This window comes from Triticum aestivum, chromosome 5A (assembly GCF_018294505.1).
Source record: "Triticum aestivum cultivar Chinese Spring chromosome 5A, IWGSC CS RefSeq v2.1, whole genome shotgun sequence".
Classification (NCBI taxonomy): Eukaryota; Viridiplantae; Streptophyta; class Magnoliopsida; order Poales; family Poaceae; genus Triticum; species Triticum aestivum.
Window position 1 is genome coordinate 498,397,736 of NC_057806.1, and position 11,311 is coordinate 498,409,046.

Consider the following 11,311-nt stretch of genomic DNA (forward strand, 5'->3'; position numbering starts at 1 on the left):
CGTGCAGGCGACGCAACCAAGCTCCAGGAGGAGCTCGATGAAGAACATGTTCGTTGTGTTGTTTCGTTGCCAGTTGATCAGTAGTGGAGCCCAGTCGGGGCGATCAGGAATCTCTGCAATTGGGGTTGTCTTTCCTTATTTGGTTCCGTAGTCGGACCTTGATTGTATTCTGGATGATGTAATGCTATATTTATGTATTGTGTGAAGTGGCGATTGTAAGCCAACTCTTTATCTCTTTCTTATTCAGTACATGGGATGTGTAAAGATTACCCCTCTTGCGACATGCCTACTATGCGATTATGCCTCTGAGTCATGCTCCGACACGTGGGAGATATAGCCCCATCGTGGGTGTTACAAATGGCATCCTCCGTCACAGAAATGGACATTACAAAGCTACGGGAGGCGGGGTACTTGGACCAGGAAATCGCCCACCGGCTTCCGGCCAAGGGGCAGATCGTCCCCACCCCGGAGCCCCATGAGAGGGTGGTGTTCATTCCCCACTTCGTCCGCGGGTTAGGGTTGCCTCTCCCCCCCTTCGTCTGCAGACTCATGTTCTTCTATGGGCTAGATTTCCATGATCTCGCCCCAAACTCCTTCCTCAACATCTCGACATTCATTGTCGTGTGTGAGCCCTTCCTCCACATACCACCTCACTTTGGATTGTGTCTTAAGATCTTTAGTTTGAAGCCGAAGGTGGTGGGTGGTCAACACACAGAGTGCGGAGGCACTATGGTGAGCAAACTGTACAATGTCACATGGCCCAAATGTACCTTCGTTTAGACCATCAAAGGTTGGCAACAGCAGTGGTTCTACGTCACAGAGCCCCGCGACCTGGGCCATGGCTCCCGAATTCAAATCCGGGGCCCCAATGTGGCTCACCTTCTGGCAAGAAAAGGGCCTGGTCTCGGTGTCGTCGGATGAGGTGTCAGCGCTTCAGATGCGCTTCAAGAGCATGGTGGACAAGAACATCAAGCTTGTAAATGTGATCCAGGTGATGCTTTTTCGCTGGATACTTCCTTGCCAAAGCCGTACTTGCAACTTGTGGGAGTTTGATCCGACCAAGCACCAGACCTTGCAACAGTTCTTTGGCTGTACACACGAAGGCATCTGGAAGGTGCTTTTTAAGGCCAATGAGACATGGCCGAAGACAACCGGGGACCGTGGGTACAACCTGGCCCATCCCGCCAGTGCCATAGGCTTTTTGTATTTCAAGGTGTATCCCTCACCTGTACATTCGAGGAAGATGTCTAAGCTTCCCTATCTCTCTTTGCAGGGCTGGACAGAGAAGGCGTACTGGATCCAGTGTCTGGCTCCGCTGCCCGAAAACCCAGCTATCCCACTTCTGACGAAGATGCTGGTTCCGGCGCCCTACCTCTCCTAAGAAGGCCAAGAAGAAGGCCAAGGAGACCAGAAGTGGCCTCTGCCATAAAGGCGCTTCGGAGATGACGTCCGAAGACGCCGAAACCCACTCCTCCCACGCCACCGAGGATGACGATGTGGAGGAGGAAAGCAACTCTCCCACTGAGAGGGGAGGGAAGAAAAGGACGGCCTCCATGGATCTAGAGGTAGACGCGTCCAAGAAGGGGAAGGTCTCCCTCGCAGACAACTCCGCGTTGGACACTGATAGCAGCTCCGAGTGGCACCCCAGGGATAAGCCCCTGTCCGAATCGTAAGTACTTAGAGGCACTTATGCACATATATACCCAATTTCTTTACTTCGTGGTTTTAATATGTTGAATCATGCACTGCAGTCCAGCCCACGCCCGCCCACAACGATCCTCATCTTTGGGGAATTCGCTGGATCCAAATGTGATGGACAACGGGTCACTTCCGGCGGCCTCCTCTCCCAAGGCCATGGATGACGCCGAGGTTTTGTCCCGAAGGACCTTCCCAGGTCAGGGAGAGGTACAAGAGGCCGTCAGGGTAGCGCCAAAGGGAGATACCTCGGCCGCCGGACACATGGGGGAACGAATCCCCCTGGAGACTGGCGATGGGGGCCATATCCAATTAGGCCCCCAACCGAATACTATTCCGGAGGCCCATACTGCTCTAGAATTAGGCAAGCAGCCTCCTTCGAAAGAAGGAGGTGCACCTATCCCGCCGGTGACCTCTGTCCATCCAGAGGCACCAGATACTCGACTGGAAGCGCTGCAAAGTGCTTTCATTGTTGAGGAACACCGTATCCTCATGGGTACGGTGGTTGAGAGGGTTCAGTCCGCTAAGAGCAGACTGACCAAAGCCGGCACCAGCCTTCTCACAGGCTTTGCGGTATGCGACGTAATTATGCAAAAAGATTGGCATAGTATAGACAGTAGCCCTTGAGACACTGTCCAGTGCTCGAAAAGAGAAGCCAGACAGAGGATCAAATAATATTCTTAGGAGACTAACCATAGTTGTCTATGTGAATAAGCAGGCGTCGATGCTGGCTGCGACCTCCCATTGTGCTGAAGTCTCCAAACTAAAGCAGAGTCTGGAGCGGGCCGAGGAAGAGCTTAGCCTTGTGAAAAAACAACAAGAGGACGAGCAAGGTATGCAATGGCTTATTCGGATCTTAGAAAGATATGAATTGTTTTTGTTGATCTTGTTATCATGATATTTCGTAGGAGCTACGACCGAGGCGGAGACTCTCAAGAACATGCTGGCCGAGGCCCGGAAGAGGGCGGCAAAGGAACAAGCTGGCTGAGAAAGACACGAGGCAAGGGTCAGGGAGGTCCAGCAGGAGCTCCAGGATCCGCAAAGAAATGCGAGTCCTTGGAGCGCAAGATTTTGGACCAAGAGTCCGAACTTGCTAAGGCCCACCAAAGTGCACAAGATGCCCGGGTTGAAGCCTAGGGCGCCCTCCAGGAGATCTAGGAGGAAAGGAAAATCACGACGGGTAAGGCCTTTATTATGCAGAGCAAATATGTGAAGAAAAGGTACCTCTTACTGACTCGGATAGGGAGCTCTCCAGGAGCGTTTGTGGATCTGCAGCACAATGTTGCTGATGCTGCGGCGTTCTTCCGAGACGAAGAGGGGAGCTCAACGAAGAAGCTATTCTGGTCGCAATACCTTGCGCCAGAGCATCCGATGCGCTTTAGTGATCGGCTGAAACAGGTGACCAAACTGCATAGGGTGGCCGAATTGGCCATGAAGGATTTGATGATCCGTCCATGGCCTGCCGAAGTTATACCCAACAGCTACTTCAGGCTTGTGAAGAGGCTGGTCGATGCCTGCCCTCGGCTTGATGCCATCAAGCGCTCGGTTTGCAACGAAGGTGCTCGGATGGCCTTCGCCCGTGTCAAGGTGCAGTGGGTGAAGATGGACACCATCAAGCTCACAACCGAGGGACTGCCCGCAAGCAAGGAGCACCGCACGCCCGGTGGTATTTTGATGATGTCCTAAAGGGGATCCCGCATTGTAGAGGGCCAGTTTGCAAAAGACATTATCTTTTAATGAATACATTCATGTTATCACGTCTTGCATTATGAAACAAAGCCCATATGTAATATAATGCTTGATTTTTTTTTAAATTACCTCATGTGCGGCCATTTTATTAAATCTGAGAGTTGGCCAGTCGTGGGCTTCAGCCCCCACTTAGGTAGTACGGGTGTGTTCGGGTTGGAACCTAAACACTCTTGATCCAAAAGTTTGGTCCTTAAAGGAGGTGTTTAGCGCGACGAACTAGGCATCGGACTATCTGGCTTTATCAGCCTCAGTTAGCCATAGGAGTTTGACATTAGGAATGTAGGAGTAGCCCCAAGTTAGTATTTGTTAATCCAGACTAGGGTGTTGTAGACACCTGATCGGGTGAAGGCTGATCCGTCGCATAATGCAGGAAAAATTGCAAGAGATTTTAACCTCCGAATAGCTGACCAGCTCACGCCACATCATCACAGTCAGTTTTTGGTTTCTCTTCTGAGGTGTTTATCCGGATAAACCAGGAACATAATCGCAATAGTTCTCCCTTTACTACCCTAGCCGATAAGACGGAATGTAAGGTAGTAAGCACAGGAGCCGGGCAAACCAACTATTGACCAAAGACATGATTCGGAGCCGATGCATATAATGCTAAATTCGGGGAGCCGAACTATACTGTAAAAAGTGTTCGGACTTGTTGCTGTAGTATGGAGCACAATGAAGCCCGTGGCGAATTACGGTGTACCAAAGTGTACGGATGCAATTGATAATAATAGCGAAATAAAATGAAGTGGTAAGCCAGTGCCACATAAACTTGGCCACAAACTGTTTCCATTATAGTTTGATTAATACGTTAAAGCGTATTTGTACAAATAGTGCGATAAGTAGCAGGGATGTTTAACATGCCGGGACCAAGGGGGAGCTGCGTGCGGGTCCTAAAAACAGGTAGAGTGATCGTCAAGAAGACCACCTAGAGATTCCCCCACACGTCGATGCTACTTGTCGCCTTGGTATATCCATCCTTCGAAAGGATCGATGATCAGGCCATTGTGAGGGGCATCTGGAAAAGAAACCTGAAAAGGAGAAAAAAGAAAGGGGAAAGTATGTGTGCCCAGGGAAGGTCGAGCCGTATTATGGACCACAATCGAGTTATGCCTCTGTCTCTGCCTATGATATTTTGAGTGCGTAGTTATGTACGCGCGGTACGGATGCCGCCATTCGGTCGGGACCGAGATAGAGGCCAAGTTGCTATTCGAACTCCTGACGAGCTGGACTGTCATGCTGCAAAGTAGTCCGGACTCGTTTGACAGTGTCTGGGAGCTTGGCTGCTGAATTAATATTCTGCTTGATAAGGCCACTCTGTACTTCCGCTGCCATGGCCGCGGTGTGCTCCTCGGTACGGAGGGAGTGTTCTGTGTTTCCATTGCCTGTTATGACCCCGCGTGGTCCGGGCATCTTGAGTTTGAGATAGGCATAGTATGGCACCGCATTGAATCGAGCAAATGCAGTTCGTCCGAGCAGTGCCTGATAGCCAATGCGGAAAGGGATGCTATCGAAGATCAAGTCCTCACTTTGGAAGTTATTCGAGGATCCGAAGACGACTTCCAATGTGATTGAGCCTATGCAGCGGGCCTCTACACCTAGTATTACTCCTTTAAAGGTAGTTTTTGTGGGCTTGATCCTTGATGGATCGATGCCCATCTTCTAGACTGTATCCTGATAGAGAAGGTTGAGGCTGCTGCCACCGTCCATGAGGATGCGCGTGAGGTGGAATCCATCAATGATTGGGTCGAGGACCAGTGCGGCTGAACCGCCATGATGGATACTGGTCAGATGATCCCTGCGATCGAAGGTGATCGGGCAGGAAGACCATGGGTTAAATTTTGGGGCGACTATCTCTATCACGTAGACGTCCCTGAGCGCTCGTTTGCGCTCCCTCTTGGGGATATGGGTAACATATATCATGCTCACCGTTTTAACCTGGGGGGGGGACTTCTTCTATTCTCCTGTGTTCAGCGGACGGGGCTCCTCGTCGTCGTGCTCACTTTGCGACCCCTTCTCCTTGTTCTCGATATTTAACTTGCCGGCCTGTTTAAAGACCCAACAGCTTCTGTTAGTATGATTGGCTGGTTTATCGGGGTTGCATGGATCTAACATGGACGATCGAGTATGTGGTCCCAGTTGGATGAGCCCGGGTTGTTTCTTTTAAATGGCTTCTTCCGCTGGCCGGACATGGAGACACTGAATCCGGCGTTGACCACCGTGTCATCAGTATTGTCACCGTTCCTTCGACGCTTGTGCCTATTGCACCGAGGCTTGTCGTTGCTATTTTTGGCTTCAGAGGTGCCAAGTTCACTTGCATTATTATTGCTACGGGGTAGCCTGCTATCTTCGCCCATACAAAAGCGGGTCATAAGTGCGGTGAGGGCCGCCACGGACTTCGGCTTTTCCTGGCCGAGGTTTCGGGTGAGCCATTCGTCGCGGATGCTATGCTTAAAGGCCGCTAGGGCTTCGGCATCCAGACAGTCGAGGATCTGGTTCTTTTTAGTTAGGAACCTAGTCCAGAATTTCCTGGCTGACTCTCCAGGCTGTGGAACTATGTGACTTAGGTCATTGGGATCCGGAGGTCGGATGTATGTGCCATGGAAGTTGTGGCGGAAGGCGTCTTCCAAATCCTCCCAACTGCTAATAGAGTTTTCAGCTAGGCTGTTCAACTAGTGTCAAGCTGGTCCCTTGAGTTTTAGCGGGAGGTATTTGATGGCATGAAGATCATCACCACGGGCCATATGAATATGGATAAGGAAGTCCTCAATCCATACCGCGGGATCTGTTGTTCCATCATATGATTCGATATTCACGGGTTTAAACGCTTCTAGGAATTCGTGCTCCTTTACTTCATCAGTGAAGTTGAGGGGGTGTGTGGCGCCTCTATATCGGCCCAAGTAACGACGTAGCTCGGATGGAGTCCATCTGCGGTTTTCGGCCAAGACATGGTTATGCTTGTCACGTCTGGCTAGATAGCCATCGTCGCGCATCGGGGTACGCCCCCGCGATCCGTAGATCGATCTGGTCTGACCTGCTCTATTTTCCAGGTCCTGCCGTAGGTCATATGTATATTCCCGAGCTGTTGTGTCTCTACCTTTACGGCGAGGTAGTATGGGCTGGTGTTCGGTTTGAGTTGCCGTTTTGTCCCAACCCTGTGTTGGTCGGTCAGCCGCATTACGTGTTGATGGTACAGGCTCAAGTGCCTCATCATCGAATTGAGGTAGCAGTTTATGCTTTGGGTAACTTTTGGTTGGGCGCTCGAGGCCGTATTCCTCGGCTGCCAGGACATTAGTCCACCTGTCATTAAGTAGATCTTGATTAGCATCAAGCTGCTGCAACTTCCTTTTCAAGCTCCTTGATGTGGCTATTAGCCGGCGCTTAAAGTGCTCCTGCTCGAGGGGTTCCTCAGGCATGATAAAGTCTTCGTCACCGAGGCTCACCTCATCCTTGGAGAGTGGAAGATAATTATTGTCCTCCGAGTCTTCGTTTACGACCTATTCATCAGGGCTAACTTTCCCATCTTCCTGATCGTCCTGTTCGGAGGTTGGCTCGACGGGGTTTTCTTGGTCTTTGGCATCGTCCGGAGTATTGTTGTCTCTCATGACGGCATTGTTGTCTTTTCCACAGCGTGATTTAGAGTGGCACCATCGGCGCTTTGATTGTATCTCAAGAGGTTTATCCTCTACTGGATTTTTCTCGGTATCGTCGATACCCTCTTTGGGTGTATCCACCATGTACACGTCATATGAAGAGGTGGCCGTCCAGCGTCCTGTAAACGGCGGGTTTTGGGCCTGCTCTTCTCCGGCATCATCGACCATACTGTCGATGTCTTCGGAGCCGTAATCGAGCATGTCAGTTAAGTCCTCGATAGTGGCTATGAAGTGGGTGGTGGGTGGGACGTAAAATTCCCCGCCCTCAGCCCCTGGTCTGGGCTGGGCATAGTTTGGACATTGCTCCTCTGTAATGATGAGGGATCGCATCAAGTACAGAGCCTCGCTTAAAGGAGAGGTTTGGCCAGGGAAAAGAGAGTCCGTGGAGTATGGAGGGAAGGAGACTCCTTGGCCGAGTGTCGGTGTCAAAACCGGCGGATCTCGGGTAGGGGGTCCCGAACTATGCGTCTAAGGCGGATGGTAACAGGAGCCAGGGACACGATGTTTTACCCAGGTTTGGGCCCTCTTGATGGAGGTAAAACCCTACGTATTGCTTGATTATTCTTGATAATATGAGTAGTACAAGAGTTGATCTACCACGAGATCGAAGAGGCTAAACCCTAGAAGCTAGCCGATGGTATGATTGTAATGTTGTCCTATGGACTAAAACCCTCCGGTTTATGTAGACGCTGGAGGGGGCTAGGGTTACAAAAGGTCGGTTACAAAGGAGGAGATATACATATCCGTATTGCCTAGCTTGCCTTCCACGCCAAGTAGAGTCCCATCCGGACACGGGACGAAGTCTTCAACCTCGTATCTTCATAGTCCAACAGTCCGGCCAAAGGATATAGTCCGGCTGTCCGGAGACCCCCTAATCTAGGACTCCCTCAGTAGCCCCTGAACCAGGCTTCAATGACGATGAGTCCGGCGCGCAGTGTTGTCTTCGGCATTGCAAGGCGGGTTCCTCCTCCGAATACACCACAGAAGAGTTTGAATGCAAGGATAGTGTCCGACCATGGAAAATAAGTTCCACATACCACCGTCGAGAGAATAATATTTCCACAAATCTGATCTGCTGACACGTTTTGGCAGCATGACATCATGCCATGGCCCGGTAATTATTCGAACCGTTTTTCTTTAACCAGCCCCGCACATAACGCCAGGTGGATTCTTGACACGTCTTGTCAAAGCAGAGATCGTGTTCCCTTCATTAGGGGATTCTCATTAATACGGACGTGGGTAACCCAACCGTGCCTAGGACTCCTAGATCTTAGGCAAGTCCCAAATGGCCACGAGGAGGACGCTTGATATTTACCGTCTTTATAAAGGGACAAGGTTTTTACTTTTTTTCCTCCTGTGCTCAATGGAATCGTTCCCCCGCCTCGAGTTCTTACACCAAAAGACCAGGTCAGGCGCATCCGACCTTCAATCATGTCCGGATCCAGCCTTCAAGGCCAATGGATGCCTTCCTCCGTCACGGAGGAGGAGATCAAGAAGTTGAGGGAAGCCAGATACCTGACCGCCGAAATTTTGAATAGGCTGCCCGCCCGAGGGCAGGTCGTCCCTACTCCCGAACCCAACGAGAGCATTGTGTTCGTCTCCCACTTCCTTCGAGGACTAGGCCTCGCTCTAGATCCCTTCGTTAGGGGTCTTATGTTCTATTACGGGTTGGATATTCACGATCTGGCCCCGGATTCACTTCTTCACATCTCGTCATTTATTGTTGTGTGTGAGGCCTTCCTCCGCATTACCCCTCACTTCGGCATGTGGCTCAAGACCTTCGATGTGAAGCCAAAGATGGTCGAGGGGCAGTACGCAGCATGCGGAGGTGCTCTAATAAGCAAAATTGCTGACGCTCCATGGCCAAAGGGTTCCTTTCCAAAGGTGTCCGGATTGTGGGAACGGGAGTGGTTTTATGTCACAGCTCCCCGAAGTGCCAAGTGGGTAGCTGCACCCACCTTTCGCTCGGGCCCTCCACCACAACTAATGTCATGGATCAGCAGGGGGCTGAGCTGGGGTCCAGCCAAGGACGTGCCAATACTGCAGAGCCGTATCCGAGATCTCTTCGAGGGAGATTTCAGTCTGGTTATGGTAATGCAAGTTATGTTGGTCCGTCGAGTCCAGCTTTGCAAATGTCGGCCCCTCCGCATGTGCGAATTCAACCCGGAAGGACCGCGCACTATTCAAAATTTCCTCGGCATGACGCACAAGGAGATGTACAAATCGTTCTTCGGACCCCAAATAGAGTGTCCGGACACTACTGAGGACGTGGGCCTGAGCAGCAACCGCACCTCTACCCACGTAAGTAATCCCATGGCCAAACACACTGTCCTTTTATTTATCATGACATCATTCAAAGAATCACTCTTTGACCAGTACTGGATAACAAAGGCAAAGACGATCTGGTGTTCGGCCCCCCGATCCGGTGCTAGAAATGATGCTCGAGCCAGCACCTTGCCTGGTGCCCTCAAAGGAAGATGAAGGGGGAATAAAGAGGGCGAAAAAAGCGGGCCTCCATCGCTACCTATTCCAACTGAGGGAATGAGCGCCTCCACGAGGGAGGATAACCAAGGGGAAGAATCTGACATTCTCTCTCCCCGGGGAAGCAAGAGGTCTGCTTCTGAAGATCCAGAAACTAAGGTTTCCAAATGGGAGAAGAAATCTCCACCCGAGGGACCTACCTCGGAGGGTACTCTTGCGGCACAATGTCCGCGCGGGGTTCAGCCCTCTACCAAGATGTAAGTAAAAGGGTATTCAATAACGAAAATATCTTGCTCTATTTCTGAGGAAAATAATCGAAGCATTTATATTGCAGTTTGGATCTTAGCCCTTCTCAGCTGAGCTCGTCTTCTGGGGATCTTCTTCCAGAGATGATGGAGAGTGAAGCGCCTCACCCTGCCACACCGCCTTATGAAGCGGGCGACCCTAAGGTGTCGTCCCGGAGGGCTTCTCCTGATCCGGCAAGGCCAAAAGGTAATCCTATGGCTACCCGAAGTCCTCAGTATCCGGCTCTCGAACAGAGCAATCAAAAGAGTCCGGCACCGTCTGGTGTGCGGTCGGATGTACGGAGGGATCTTCTGGCGAAAGCGGCTATCTTAGAAGAGCACCGCACATTGATGGGTACAGTGATTAAAAGGATTTCGTCCGCCGAAAGTGGGCTGCATGAAGCCTTTATGAGTCTACTGACGAGGTATGAGGTACGTGAAATGATGTACATTTTTGAAAGTACCGCACATTTTTAGATGTGCCCTGTGTAGATAGTAGCCCCTGAGACTCTGGTTGTCGTCGAAAACGGCGGCAAATAGAGGATCATAGTCCCAGGTAATAACCAGACCGTCCTTATGTGCAGGTGGTGGAGGCTCCGGTGGCTAGCCGGACTGATGGGTATGCCGAACTAAAGCAGCAGTTGGATGCGGCAGATGCCGACATCGTGCTTGTCAACAAGCGGCTTGACGAGGCGCAGGGTCAGTGATTTTTCAGGCGATTGTCACATAATAAGAGCGGCCTGATGCCAGTATCTTTAATATGTTTGTGACTGCAGATGGAGCGGCCACCATGGAGACTCTTCGAGCGGAGCTTGCCCGAGCCAAGGAACAAGCCAGGAGTAGCAATGCGGCCGCTTTAAAGGCGGCTGAAGAGTTAAGGGCCGAACAGGCCGCACATTGCGAGAGCAAAGAAAAAATTGCCAAGATGACCGTGGAGTTAAAAGATGCTGCTGACCGTTGCTGGCTTCTTGAAGAGGAAAACTTGGTGAAAGCGACGGGCCTGGAGAAGGCCCGGGTGGCTGCCAAGGAAGCCTGCTCCAGATATCGTGTGGAGCTAAATCAGGCTCCAAAATTAGAGCGACGAAGGAGGAGCTAAATCAGGCTACAGATATCGTGTCTGGGAAGCCTTTCTTGTTGCGGACTAAGCTCGGAGATCCGAAGTATGCTCCTCTGGACCGGCTATGTAGTTCTGCGGACGCGTACATGCATTTGGCTGCCAGCGTTGCTGATGCCGCCGAGTACTTCAAGGATCAGAAAGGTCCTGAAGTGGAGAAGCTGTTCTGGTCACAGTTTCACGCTCGAGTCCGTTCGCTTCTGCTGAATGAGCGATTGACCAATTGGGCCGAGCTCCATAGATTATCCGGACTGGCCATGAGGTCCATTGTGGATCATTTGTGGCTAGGAGGGCCAAGGCCAAATAGCTACTTTAGCTTTGTGCAACAATTCCTTGGCGCT